We start from the raw sequence: 14,023 nt of genomic DNA, 5'->3' as shown, positions 1-14,023 counted from the left end.
GTAATTAGATCCACTGATAATTTCTGAGAGAATATGAGCAAGCTTGATTTATTCAAGCTTCATTTTTCTTATCTTTACAAAAGGGATAATAATCATATCAATCCCACCTTACTTTAAGATCCAAAAGATCATAAAGTTATGTCCCTCTTTAGAGCATGTACATCTTTCGATGACAGATTTAAATCTTAACATCTCCAAATTATTGTTGTTATCGATTCCCCTACCTCTTTCATTCAGATCACATTTACTGACCACCCTTTATATGCAAATTTAGGTAGGACCTTGTAAAATGAAGGGATATATATCATCACATCCCTATAAATCTGTAAAGTCAACAAAAGAGAAAGATAATGTGTGAGACATGCCAAAACAAAAGTTTAAAAATTCTTACCATCGTCCACAAAATTCATTAAGCAGAATGATCCTAACTACAAGTCCAACTTCTTTTCAAGCCAGTTGACCCTTAAACCTCACTATCCCTCAGACACACTGACCTCTTCTCTGCTCCTCAAATATCCTTTCCTGCCTCTGCAAGCCATTGTACTTACTGACTCATTTTGTTTTCCAGGTTGCAGATTAATACAACCTTCTTAGAATGGCCTTGGCTGATCCTTTCTTCTAAAATGATCTGCTGGATTCATGTCTGTCTCATGATTAGGTCTATTTCCTTCAAAGTATGTCTTGATATTTGTCATTTTCTTCTTTATTTATTTAATTATAACTCCCCCTACAGTCATATGCCCAAACTCCTTTTCAGCTTCTCCCTTCAAAGGATGGAGTCTATTTACCTATCCTTTGATCTGGGCTGGTCACGTGAATAAGACCATTATAGACCACCAAGTCCAGCTAACTTCCGCTACATGCAGCCCCAAGAGTAAGCCCGGATTAGACCAACAGAACGTTGCCAGGTTAACCCACAGAATTTTGAGAAAGAAAATGGTTACGGTTTGGGTGGTTTGTTTATAGGTAATGAATTCATACACCCTCAAGAAATGGAACTTCTTTGAGCATGGAGACTGTCAGCATTGGTTATTCCTGTGTCCATAGTGCCAAGAACTATGGATGGAATAATGGGTGTTTAGTAAATGCCTGTGGAAAGAGGTGGCTGGATAAAAGAGTGGACTGATAAATTTTTGCCTGCTAGGAAACGTATCAGGGACACTTCACACAGAATCCGAGACAGGACAAGTAATGCTTAGGAGGTAAAACACTCTCCAAGTAAACATTTATTCCCTCGGTTATCTTTCCTTAAATAGTCTTAACAAATCACACCCCTTCAACAGCTGCTAATTTTATCAGGATAAATGCAAGCTCCTTAGCAGAGTAAACATGATCCTTCCAAAGACGGCACTTGTATTCTGTTCCACACTTATCTTCAGAAATTCCATCATTACGCATCCTACATTCTTTCTATATCAGATTATGTACCATTTCCAGACAAACTTTGAATTTTGAGGTTGATGAACCTCTCTTAATGCTATTCCATCTCTCTAGAGCGCCCTTTCCACCTCTCTGAGCCTGGGCTACTTCTACTCAGCATTCAAAGCCTATTTCTAGTTTCATGTCGCATGAGATGCATTTACTAAGGCAGGAGAGTAATCTGTACCCCTGAATAGTTCTTGCACATATGTAGAGTATATTTCCTTTAGTAAATTTTAAAACCTCTGACTTTTCTCTCTTTCAAGATTATATGTTCCTTGAGGGTAGACATCATACCTCACTGTCTTCCCTATCTTTGGCAGATAGATATTCACTATAAATAGCTGTGAAGTGAACAAATCAGGCCTAGAAGTATTTGGTGGGGGAGAGTGATCCAGTATCACATTGTCCTTCATGGGCCTGCAAGCTTACGCATATTTTGTTTATGGATAGAGTTGAATAACCCCACATAACAAGGCTGGAAAATTTCTATGATCATGTTTCCCTAACTCAAAACTTAAAAAGCTGTAAACTCTTGCCATTTCTCATTCTTTCCTCCCACCCTGGAAGATGGACATAATAACAGTCTATTTCAAGGTTCCCTGGAAACATACAAACACGTCAGAAATGAGAAAATGCTTGTGGATCATAATAAGAAAGAAGATCAATTTATAAACATCATTACTAGAAAAGACCAGACTGTTACAGTCATTATTCTTTAACTCAGTAAGTAAAGACAGTGAGTGAGCTGAAGTCCATTCTGCGGTTATAGTAGGTTAGAGGCCGCTCTGTTCTAATGGACAGAGACCATGTCTGTTTTAAGTCCTGATTATGGCGCCACACAACAAGGAAGCTTAATAAATGCTTAATGAGGATAAGATACCATCTATGGCATCCAAAGCTATTTGAATTTAAAATAAAAATGCAAATGAGTTTTAGAAGCTAACCTTAAAAAGTGTTCCATAAAACCACCAATGCTTTAGTAAATAATAGCCCAAAGGAAGAAATACTTTTTCAATATCTTTAAATGTCTATGCCTTGCTTTATAACACCGGGTTAAATACAAGGAAAATTCTTTGTTGTGTAGGAAAAGCTGGAAGGCTTTAACAAATGATGGGCAAGTTCTCATTCTCAGGCATTGCCTATAGCTAGGGACTTGCATATTTTTATTGTTACGATGGTATTGATTGTTAAGTCAACAGAAAGCTATCACAAGGGATTGCAAATTTCTATACCAATACTCTGTTCTGTAACATTAAAATGTCATTACTGAATCACCAACTTGTTACCCTGCTGTAATATCATTCTCTGTTGATCGCCTGCCTGAGCTGAAATTTGCAACTGTCACCCTCAGACTTGCAACAGTGATTCAACTTCACTTAGAAGGCAAGTGAAATTAAATATTCATTCACAGGCTGCATTTCAAGTTCGAACTGTCTGAAGCTCCTTGAGGCAAAATGTATTTAAGTTGAAACGCATTTTTTCTTCATTTTTATGCGGCAAAAATTCAGAATGGGTATCACGGGTGGACAAATTGCAAAATAATAATTTATTTTGAACTTTACGTGGGGAGAGGGTCGGGCTTTCCTTCTTTCTTATGCAACCTCTTTACGGTTCCTGGCCTAACCCATTTATCTCCTTTGTCAGAAAAACTGCATGTGTGTATTCGTGGGTATTGTTTATTGTTTGCTTTTTTTTGTATGTGTCATGTTCTAGCATTAATCAAGTTGTAAAGCATCCAAGGAGTCAATGAAAGCATAGTTGTGTCTACGTCTGCCCCAGGGACATAGGATTACCCGGTCCTAGGTGTGCAGACTAAATGCATACAAGCCTGGCTCTATTTCATGGTACCCATGTTAGCTGTTTAACCACTTCGCCTCGATTTGTCTATAAGGTTGCCAAAAGATCAAATAAATTACTTGATATAAAGCATTTAAAATAGTGCTTGGGACATGGTACCTTCTAAATAAATGTTGCTCTAAATGAGTGTTACCTATTATTTGGACCCTTCCTGAAGAAAAATATTTGCATTTTAAAAGGACCTGATATTTTAGGGACTTCTCACACATTATCTCATTTCATGATCAGAACAAGCACATAATAATAGTCAGAAACAGTAAAACTTTCGTATAAATTTGTGGCAGATGTTGTACATTGGCTGTTCAAGATCATTCTACCTCCTTCTTCTGTACCTCCCTGCACAGCAGAGGGCCAAAGGGTAAAACTATATTTCCCAAATGGCTTTGCAACCCAGGGCTTGATTAAATTTAGATTTTCACCAATCAGATGAACTCACATTACGTTTATATTCAGAACTGAGTTAAGTGAAGGACAGGCAAAGTGCCATGAATCAATTTTGCTGGTGTAGATTCTAACAGCGTCTTTCTTTGTTAACAGCTTTGTAATTCAGTGGCTCCTTACCAATTCAGCAAGAGTTTTCCCAATCCAGGACGAGGTGAGCATCTCTGAGGGCTAGGAATCATTATTGGAAGCTGAGCCTAGAGCCTGCCCCTCCAGTTCATTCACTGAATTTGTAAGCCACCTTTCTGTTAAAATAAGTTAAAGTTTTGTTTGCAAATGAACCTTAATGTCTTCACCGTTAAAGCCAAAAGGACTTGGATGGAATTCTTATCTCTGATTCTTAAAGCTATGAACCTGGGTACAGTGTCAAGATGATTTTTTATTATAATTTAGTCATCTATAAAATGTGGTTAATAATACTTAATTTGAACTGTTGCAAGATAGAGACTAGATGTATAAAACATTAGTAAAAGAGCTAAAACGGAAGATCATATTTAGGGGAAGAAACTGAGGCTCAGAGTGTTAACTGGCTGATACAAGTCCTCAGGGCCATTTTGTGGTAGATTTGGAATAAGAATACTCTTCTTTAAACACCTAGTCAAATGCTCTTTCCCTTATACCACACAGCTTTCCAGAAGGAGTAAATATTGCCTGAATTATTCTGTTTCTAGGAAGGAATGTGATATTGAAGAGATGGCTGCTTTTGACAAAACCTGGACTGTCTACAAGACTATGAGTTTCACACAGAAATGACAAATTGCTAACTACATCCTTACATCCCTGACCTGAGATAGATGGGTGAATGTTTGGGTGTGTTTGTTCATTTTATCATAAACTATGGGGATACAGAGCTAAGGGATCTCAATTCTGCCTAATATTAGAATCACCTGGGAAGATTTCAAGGATTACTAAAGCCCAAACACCACCCAGTCCAAATGAATAAGAATTTCTAGAGGCACCTACGTAGCTGTATCTTTAAAAGGTCCTCAGATAATTTTAAAACAGAGTCATGAAACTTTGGTACAGAGTGAGAATCTATTGTAATCTGAGTTAAGGCCTATCTAGAAGTAGCTTCTTTACCCTTCTTTCTGAAAACTGAGGCTATTGTTCTCAAAAAGAAAAGTTTTAAATCATAAAGCAGTAAAGATATTTTTAGAGAACTAGATCTCACCTGTTACTCTCAGGGAACCAAATGAGTTACCCCGCACCATCCTGGTCTCTCAGCCACATGTTGAGAGGAGAAATACATCATCGCTCTGTATACCACCTGCAGGCTGTGGGCCTGGATGCAACATTTCCAAAGCACTGATTTGCATGCCTCTCAAGAGCATATTCCTGTTTTCTCTTTTCCATGTGCTTTTTCTCTAACACAACAGTTCATTGAGAAGTGTGCTAATCAGATAACAGACACTGAATTCTTCACTTTTGTGTTGCTCACTAGTAATCATAATATGGAAGAATGAACACGTACTTTGAAATACAGATATCAAGTAAGTACAAATAACAGCAAGAACTTATTCTCAATTAATCCATTTTTAACAAGCACTGCCCTTGGCACCCCAGAGCTATTCATGAAGAGCCCACATGAAATACTGTTACTCAGTACCATCCATCATATTAACCAATCATCTTCTTCATTCCCACTACCATGCACCTTATGGCAAGACTGAGTAATAGACATAGTGATGTCCAATCTATTTTATGAAAACATGTTTATGTTTGTAATGAAGAAACTGGGAGCTACTTTCTTTTGAAAAACTCTTGGGGAGGTATACTGTATAACTGCTATTGGGAGTCAGGCCTTGATTCAAATCCCAACCCCTTCACTTATTGGCCTTCCAAAGCTTCTCTTCCCTCATAGGTAAATTTTGACAATGAAAAAAAAAAAAACTTCTCAGGATGTTGTGAGGACTGAAGGAGATCATGAACATAATGGGTTTGAATTCTGCTTGGCATATAATAAATATTTATAAATGTGCCTGTTGTAAAATATTATATATTATTATATATTAGGTGTAAAAGAGGTGGAGGCATGTTGTAGTAGACAAAAAGAAACCAGTTGACTCTCAAATCAGATTTTATATATATATATATATATATATATATATATATATATATATATATATATATATATATATACTGTGACTGAGCTCTGACCAAGTTCCCCTCCACTTGACTAAACTTTAGATGTGTTTCTTCCTAAGCTAGGCCCCTGAACTCCCTGCTTAGAACACTTACTTTTGAAAACTGGAAATTATGAATTCTTTTTCCGCCTCTATGAAATGTTTACAAATCTTCACCCAGGCTCTTGTCAGTTTTACAACCAGGAAGTGTCTTTCTAAAAGGACCTGGGAACCATCTCTTTAAAATGTAACTTTGAAGGAGTGAACACCCCTATCTCCCCGTCTCTGTGGGAACTTAGGATCCTAACTTCTTAGATGGGTGGCAATTGGCAAACACAGATGGCCTAGCCAGAGAAAAAAACATCTGCAGACTCAGGAATAACTAAATTAGCTTGACACAGCCCACTAATCAATCTCTGCCTACAACGTCCTCTAGAACTTTTCCATGGCTCACCTCAGTACTTAAAAATCCTCTCACCTTGGGCGCCTGGGTGGCTCAGTTGGTTAAGCGACTGCCTTCGGCTCAGGTCATGATCCTGGAGTCCCGGGATCGAGTCCCGCATCGGGCTCCCTGCTCGGCAGGGAGTCTGCTTCTCCCTCTGACCCTCCCCACTCTCATGCTCTCTCTCTCTATCTCATTCTCTCTCTCAAATAAATAAATAAAATCTTAAAAAAAAAAAAATCCTCTCACCTTTTGTTTTAGTGGCCCAGTCTCTCCCTTCTGTTGCAATAGACTTGGATAAAGTCTTCCTTGCCTGTTTAATTTTAGCTAGTACAATGTCTGCTTTGGCAGTTCACACAGAACCCACTGATATCTTCCAGGCACTCACATTTTACATGAAGATTTCAAAGAAAAATGCAACTTACCTGGACACTTAAAACATTTTTCTATGAAAACCAACATGTGAATGTTATGGAGAATTCAATGTTCATATGTACTTGTGAGGTGTATTTCCAAATAAAGACTGATAAATTTGGTCTAAACTTACAGGTTCCCCTTGTTTACTGATGTCCACTCTTCCCCTGAGAAAATTACAGCAGAAAATTGTGAAAAGCTCTGTCTCACGGTATCTCTCAGGTTTATAAGTGGTGGAGCCAGGACCCAACAGCTACACTGAACTACAAGTTATTAATAAACATTATTTCTATATATTCAATAAAAGCATTTTTGCTTAATCAAACTACTGAGTGTTCTGCATTTTAACGCACCTCATTTCAAAAATACATGCATTGCCTTGCTGTTCAGGGATTTAATAATTTTTGTTTTGGTTTTCCACTTTTAAAGCAGCCAAGTCTTAAATCTTGTATTTTATTTGAAAAGCATATTTTTAACCTCTTTACATTAATTCTCTACTTACAGAGTAGCTGCGTTTGAATTTTTACAAGGATAAGATGTATGCAAAAACAGACCTTTTAGATGACCCCTGAAATTTCTCATCAAAGTGCTGCTAAATTTTTGTTAGCTATAAAAACTAGGTGAAATTTGGAAACCAAGAAATTTGTTGTGGCGATGCTTCCTTTGCTTACTAAAGAAAACCACTCTTTCCAATAAACACGCAGGATAAATGGTGTCAATGAGGCCTGAAATTGTGATGAGCTTTGAACGTTCCAGTGCTCCTCCCAGGATTAATATCCAGAAAGATTCTGATATTAAATCTGTCGCATTAAAATTCCTGAAGTACTTATGAAACATACACTCACTGTCAATTTGAGTCCTGTTCTGAAGAAAGACAAAAATGTCTGTATCAGTTTTGCATCGTAATTGTTGTTTTTTGTTGTATATATACAATAGAGGGTCCTATTTAATTTCATTGACTTGAAATCCCTACAAACTTGAACTGGAATTTTTATTCCTCTATGGACTAGCTGCATGCCCTGGGGCATATTATTTGACCTCCTTGAGGATTAACCTCCTCATCTCTAAAATGCAGAGAAGATCACACATGCCTCATAGCCTTTTTATGGGACTTACATGAAATAATTAATGCAAAGTCCTTGCACAGTGCCTGCTCTGTTGTAACTGCTCAATAAGCGGGGACAGTGGTGGTGGCTATCATGGGTATAGATTGGTCAAGTCATCATAACTGGTGGGTTTTACCTATGTTGGATGACTTCTTAAATCCAATCCATTTTGAAAAGAAATGCAGAGACAAGTTTACCAGGAAGTTAATGAAGCTTAACTTTCAGGGATTCTCACTTGTACAGATCTCTTCCTATTCATATATTTACTTCCTAATGCAATGTCCACACTTATAATTTTATATTCTTTTCTTAAAGAGGGTCCCAGAACTTTTATAATATTTGAGCCTGGATCCATGCCTGCCTACTTTTTTACTGAACTTTTAGGGAAACGGAGAAAACAATTTAATTTATCCAACAAAAATGTATATAAGGATAAATTAAGAATTCAATGCATATAATGAGAATGCTTAATAGAAAAGAGGCAGTATTCATTAATAAATGGATTACATCAATCGTATATAAAGACTTGTACTTGATAACATATATGTGGCATTTAAACAACTTCTCTTTAAGTTCCTTTCACTGAGAAATCAAAATGCACAGAATATTAAGGGAGAATAGGCTCTGAGAATAACTAGAAAGTATTTCAAAGGAGGGGAATGAAGATGTTTCTCACAGTCTGTAGTCCTAGCTGGCCCTCACAATATCCACAAATGCTGTGTGCCAGGCTTTGCAGTCAAAGTCTATCCCCCTCAATTTACAGGCTTGCCTGCATGATTTTGAGAAGTTTTAAAGAACACACATACACACACATGGCCTTTACATTTACTAAAAATAAGAAAAATATTATTTCATATTGGATATTGTTTATGTGATGAGAAATCCCCTGAAATTTAAACTGTAGGCATATTAGCTCTAGCAAAATAAAAACAAAAACAAAAATCCCCACACGTTCCTATATATACTATAAACACAGGCACATCTATTTTCTGTTTGTCTATAAAACAACAGCTGTTCTTCTCTATCAGAACATTTTATATGCCAGGGTGAATGAAATGTCCTTTTTCTTGCATTTTAGTATTATTTTCATCAACAGCAAATGAAAACTTTTACAAATTCTCTGCCATGGTTTATGTATATCCTTTAAAAAACAATAATCTGCTTTAAAACTATAATGTTTTATTATGTGCCTAAAGTATTAAAATGCTTTCCTCTACATTTCCTTAAAAATGACCCATCCCTAAATAGTGCTACCTCTTCCATAATTTCATCCATCCGCCAGCAGTGTTCTTATGTCCTTGTTCTCTACTGAAGACAAAAGAAGACAAAAACTCTAGTCCCATCAATCAAAAACAACACAGTCAGCACCAAGTCCAATAATGAAAACCATGATTTCATAAATCATCTTCCAGAGGTTGGGGTCATCTTTAAAGAAAAAAAATCTTATCAGGTACAGCTGAATATTCTCATGGTCTCTCATTCTTCAGTCTTTAATGAAAACAATAGGATGGCTGACAGAATACAAATGTGTAATCTTTCTTAACTTAAAAAAAAAAAGAAAAGAAAAAAATAAAATAAAATAAAGCCCCTGACTATGCCCTTGAAATAAGTTGAAGTCGGGATATTTTTCCCTCAAAAGGTCTAGCCATTCCTTTCTTTAACAGTTTGGCAATGAGATAACTCTTCTTTTTTCTCTTTTTTTTTTTTCCTTCTCTTACTCTCTTTTCAGATATGTGTGTTTAATTCAATCAAGTGGAGATTAAATTTAAGAACTCCTTTTCAGAAAGCTATTTCCTGGCAGTAACTAGCACTAACTGCAGAAGGAGGTTTGACATGGCATTTTTGTATTAGCTGAATCAACAACTCTTGGGTAAATTCTGTTCTGTGACCCCAACCCCACATCCACATATTAGGAAGTAAAATAAGCAGCTGGTAATCACTAGGTGGATTCGGACTGAGTGGAGATTTATCTCTTTAAAAATATGGACTCTATATTTGCAAACCTGGTTAAATAGGTTTGAGTAAAATAAAGTTTGATTAGGCATACACAGTACTGTATACTTAATCAAAGTTCTCAAATTGATTTTGCTAAGACATTGCTGCCTGGCATATCCCAAGTCCTTAAATGTGATTCAATAAAATCTATTTTTTGGACTTGAATTAGCCACACTTATTGGGACATTCACCTTGTTCAAAGATCTAGACCCAGTTGGTATAATATAAAATTCATTCAGTAGTGGGACAGAGACATGGTGCGGGGGATTTCTTTATGTGTAGACAGAGAATGGCAGTGTGCTGAAAAAACTGAGTGTAAAAATTAATGAATAGGAAAATGAAGTAGAAACAGAAAGAAGAGAGACATGCAAAATGGGTTGCTGAGTGTAGGAAGGAGATGCCTTAGGCAACAGTTTATGTTAAGGTTTTCTTAAGTATATTATATAGAATTCAGAAAGTCAATGTTGAAAATTTATTCTTCAGGTGCGCTTTCGTGGCTGACATAAGGAAACAAGTTGATTTAGCAAGCTTCCATTGTCTTATTTAGTAAGCACTCTGAAAATCTCTATTCAGAAGAGGTTGCTATTTACAGGCATTTTGAATTCTTACCAATTTTCTACCTGCTACATAATGTAAAAGCAATGAATGGCTACACTGCATTGTTCACATTTTCAACTATATGTGATTATCTGGTCCACTGGTCTACTGTAGTGTATTTCTGAAATGAATTGAAGATAAACTTGTAATAGTCCATTTCATACAGAGACATTTGTCTCAGTTTAAATTCAGGGCCCAAATATCTACTTATTTCCATTCTGTTTTATAAGTACAGTGTTTTCATCATCATAAAACTATATTAGCTTCCTGATTATACCTGGAATTCTGCAAGTTCTGCAAGAGAGTTACCAGTCTCATTCCTGGTTTTTCAGTATCCCCGCTCTACAATGAATAACACAGTCACTGAAAAAAGGGCAGAAGAGTCAGAAAGGATTTATGGAGAGTTTCCCGCTGGGTAATGCATGATGTCCAGTTTTGTATAAATAAATATATTTATTTGTATTACCAGGGTACTCATATTAACCTTGCTTTGCTCACAGGAACACAATATATTATATTTGAATAAGAAATCGAAATATTATTGATAGTTGAACAGATTCAAGTTTATTATTATTCAACCAATTAGAAAGAGTTATTAATATGTTTAGTAACTGTATTTTAATAACTTCAGCTAATCAAATTTCTTGTCACTAAAATGTTCTTAAGATAATCTGATTTTTAAAATAAAAATTGAGAAAGGATAAATACAGGATATCATCTAGGTAAAATTTAAAATAAGAAAATAATTATCATATATTACTTGGGGAATATACATCTATTTAGAAAAACCATAAAACCATACATGCATGGAAAGACATGCCTGGGTAGAAAGAAAAAGAGAGAATGTTGTTTCTGTAATGTTTTATTTCTTTCATAAAAAATTGAGCAAGCAGAAGCAAAGAAAGTACGTAAGCATTTCATTTTTTCTTTATATTGGAAATCTTTCATAATCGAAAAAAGGAAAATTTTAAAATATTATTTAGCAACAGCACGAATGAGTAGTAAAATTGATAGAAGATTATGGATCATGTAGAGGCATTCTATACAAGTTTTGCATAAAAGTAAATTTGTTTCTTGTTATTTTCTCTAATTCTTCATATAACAAATTTAGAATCCCTCCTATAATAAATTTCAGATTTGTAAACAATAAAGGTTTCTTTGAGAATACGAAATAGGATACAAAAAGAGATTGCCTTTCTGTGTCTATAGGAATGAATTCATACAAATTAAACCTACAGAGTGTGTCTTACTATTATGGATTTAGCCTTAGAATCAGTTACATATTTGAGGAATCTGCATTGTTTTTTGTGTTTTCATACAAAGGAGGATGACTACTACATTTCCAAGTTCACAATGTAACATTTTCCTCCCATAACCACTGGTTTTTGGTTTTGCTTCTTTTGAAAATGAAATATTTTTTAAAGAATTTTTCTGAATATCATTTGAAATAACTTCAGTTTTAGAAGAAAATATTGGTCCATATAGCATTACTTTCTTTGTTAACTCTCATCAACATGAAAACAGTATAAAACCCAATGTAATTTAATTTTCCTAAGTACAATTCAATAATACAACATGCACTAACTTTATACAGCAAGAGTCTACAAAACACATATGGTATTTGATAGATACGATTTGCAAAAACATTCAAAGATATGTATACAGTAATTCAAGATGGTTTCATGGTTTCAAGTCCTTCAAGTAAAGGCAAGGGAACTACTGAATACCTCCAATATTATCAATCATGATCCTACAAGGTATGCTTTTCCTTTTGTTATTCTATAATGTTCTGCAAAGGCAAAAAAGCCAACATGATATTTTAAGCCTTTGATATTTGCTCTCTAATATTTATTAATTAAATTTTAAAATCATACCCTAACATATGTTCTAAATTAGAAAATTTCTGGAAAAAAATATTTAGGAAGGTAGAGTAGGAAGATATTACAGCATGGTCTATAATTTTTCCATATATATTTTTGATCAATTCAGTATTTTTTTAAAGATTTTATTTATTCATTTAAAAGAGAGAAAGAGCACGAGTCAGGGGAGGAACAGAGGGAGAGGGACAAGCAGACTCCGTGCTGAATGGGGAACCTGATCTGGGACTCGATCTCAGGACCCTGAGATCATAACCTGAGTCAAAACCAAGAGTCAGTCGCTTAATTGACTGAACCACCCAGGCGCCCCTGAGCGATTCAGTATTTTCATTAATGGATCCAGTTATTGTTCAGAGACTTCCTGACTCCTTGTCTTTAGCCATTTGGTTGCATACCTAAAGGTGATAAGCTGCCACCCTCCTAAAACTACGGGTCCTCAAGAAACACATACATACACTCTGTGCATATGCCGGTCATTTTATCAGGACATGTTCTAATTCATCCTCCTCATCAGTAGCAACTATCTCCTTACTGAAGGATCTCTCTTCCCTTAAATTTGTAATGCATCTGTAGTCAGTGTCCCGTGCTTTAGAATTAAGTTAAATGCTATTTTCTCTAACAGGGGTTTGCACACCTCTGCCAGCAGACCAGATCCAGCCACGCCATTTGTTTAGTATTCTCTATGGTGGCTTCCCCGCTACAGTGGAAGGACTGAGTAGCTGCCAGTGAAGCCTTTTACGACCAGGAAAGCCTAAAACATTTGCCGTCTAGGCCTTAACAGAAAGTCTGCTAACCTCTGGCAGATTGTTTGATACAGAATAGAACATAAAAAATATAATTTTAACTGCATATTTCCAGGATCCTTTAAGTAAGTTTATTTTTCTATGTAAAATGTAATATACTTGAGATTAAGAATCATTTTTCAAAACTTATATTTTGAGTATGACCTCAAAGCACCTCATGCAGCTCAGAGGACATATTGGACACTTCATACCTAATTGATTTATTAAATCATTGTAGAGCAAGAAATCCAATTATGGTATAAATCACATTTCCTCTAAACTTGATCCCTTTATCTAGTGAGATCACAGAGTACTACATAACTGGGCTGCATAACTGTAGGATTAAAGATAGCTTTGAGGACTTTTGACAATAATTATGCTTTTAGCTTTTCCAATGAAACAGGCATTCTTAGAATTTGCTGTAATTTAAAATAATAATAATAATAATAACAATAATAATGGAATAATAATAATTGCCATCAAGGACAATATCCACTGTGTCCTTAAAGCTTCTCTTAAAAGCTCATATTGAAATTCCTCCCAGAATTCAACATTAAAAGAAAGTGTGTGTTTCCTAATGAACTGCTATGTCTCCCTTTATTCTACAATGACAACTACCCAATCCACTGTCCTTCCCTTTTAAAATTGGCCTGGAAACCCAGAGATAATATTAAAGCTTAAGTTTTTTTTTTTTTTTTCAAGATTTTATTTTATTTATTTGACAGAGAGAGAGATAGCGAGAGCAGGAACACAAGCAGGGGGAGTGGGAGAGGGAGAAGCAGGCCTCCTGCCGAGCAGGGAGCCCGATGCGAGACTCGATCCCAGGACCCTAGGATCATGACCTGAGCCGAAGGCAGACGCTTAACAACTGAGCCACCCAGGCGCCCAAAGCTTAAGTTTAGTAGCTAATCTTACATTTCCCTTCCTGTCATGCTCTCCACACTTCTGCACTCCACTCATTTAATAC

This window comes from Mirounga angustirostris, unplaced genomic scaffold (assembly GCF_029215605.1).
Source record: "Mirounga angustirostris isolate CCGP_5_RB_7025 unplaced genomic scaffold, mMirAng1.0.hap1 SCAF_3, whole genome shotgun sequence".
Taxonomy (NCBI): domain Eukaryota; kingdom Metazoa; phylum Chordata; class Mammalia; order Carnivora; family Phocidae; genus Mirounga; species Mirounga angustirostris.
This window is presented reverse-complemented; position numbering follows the sequence as displayed.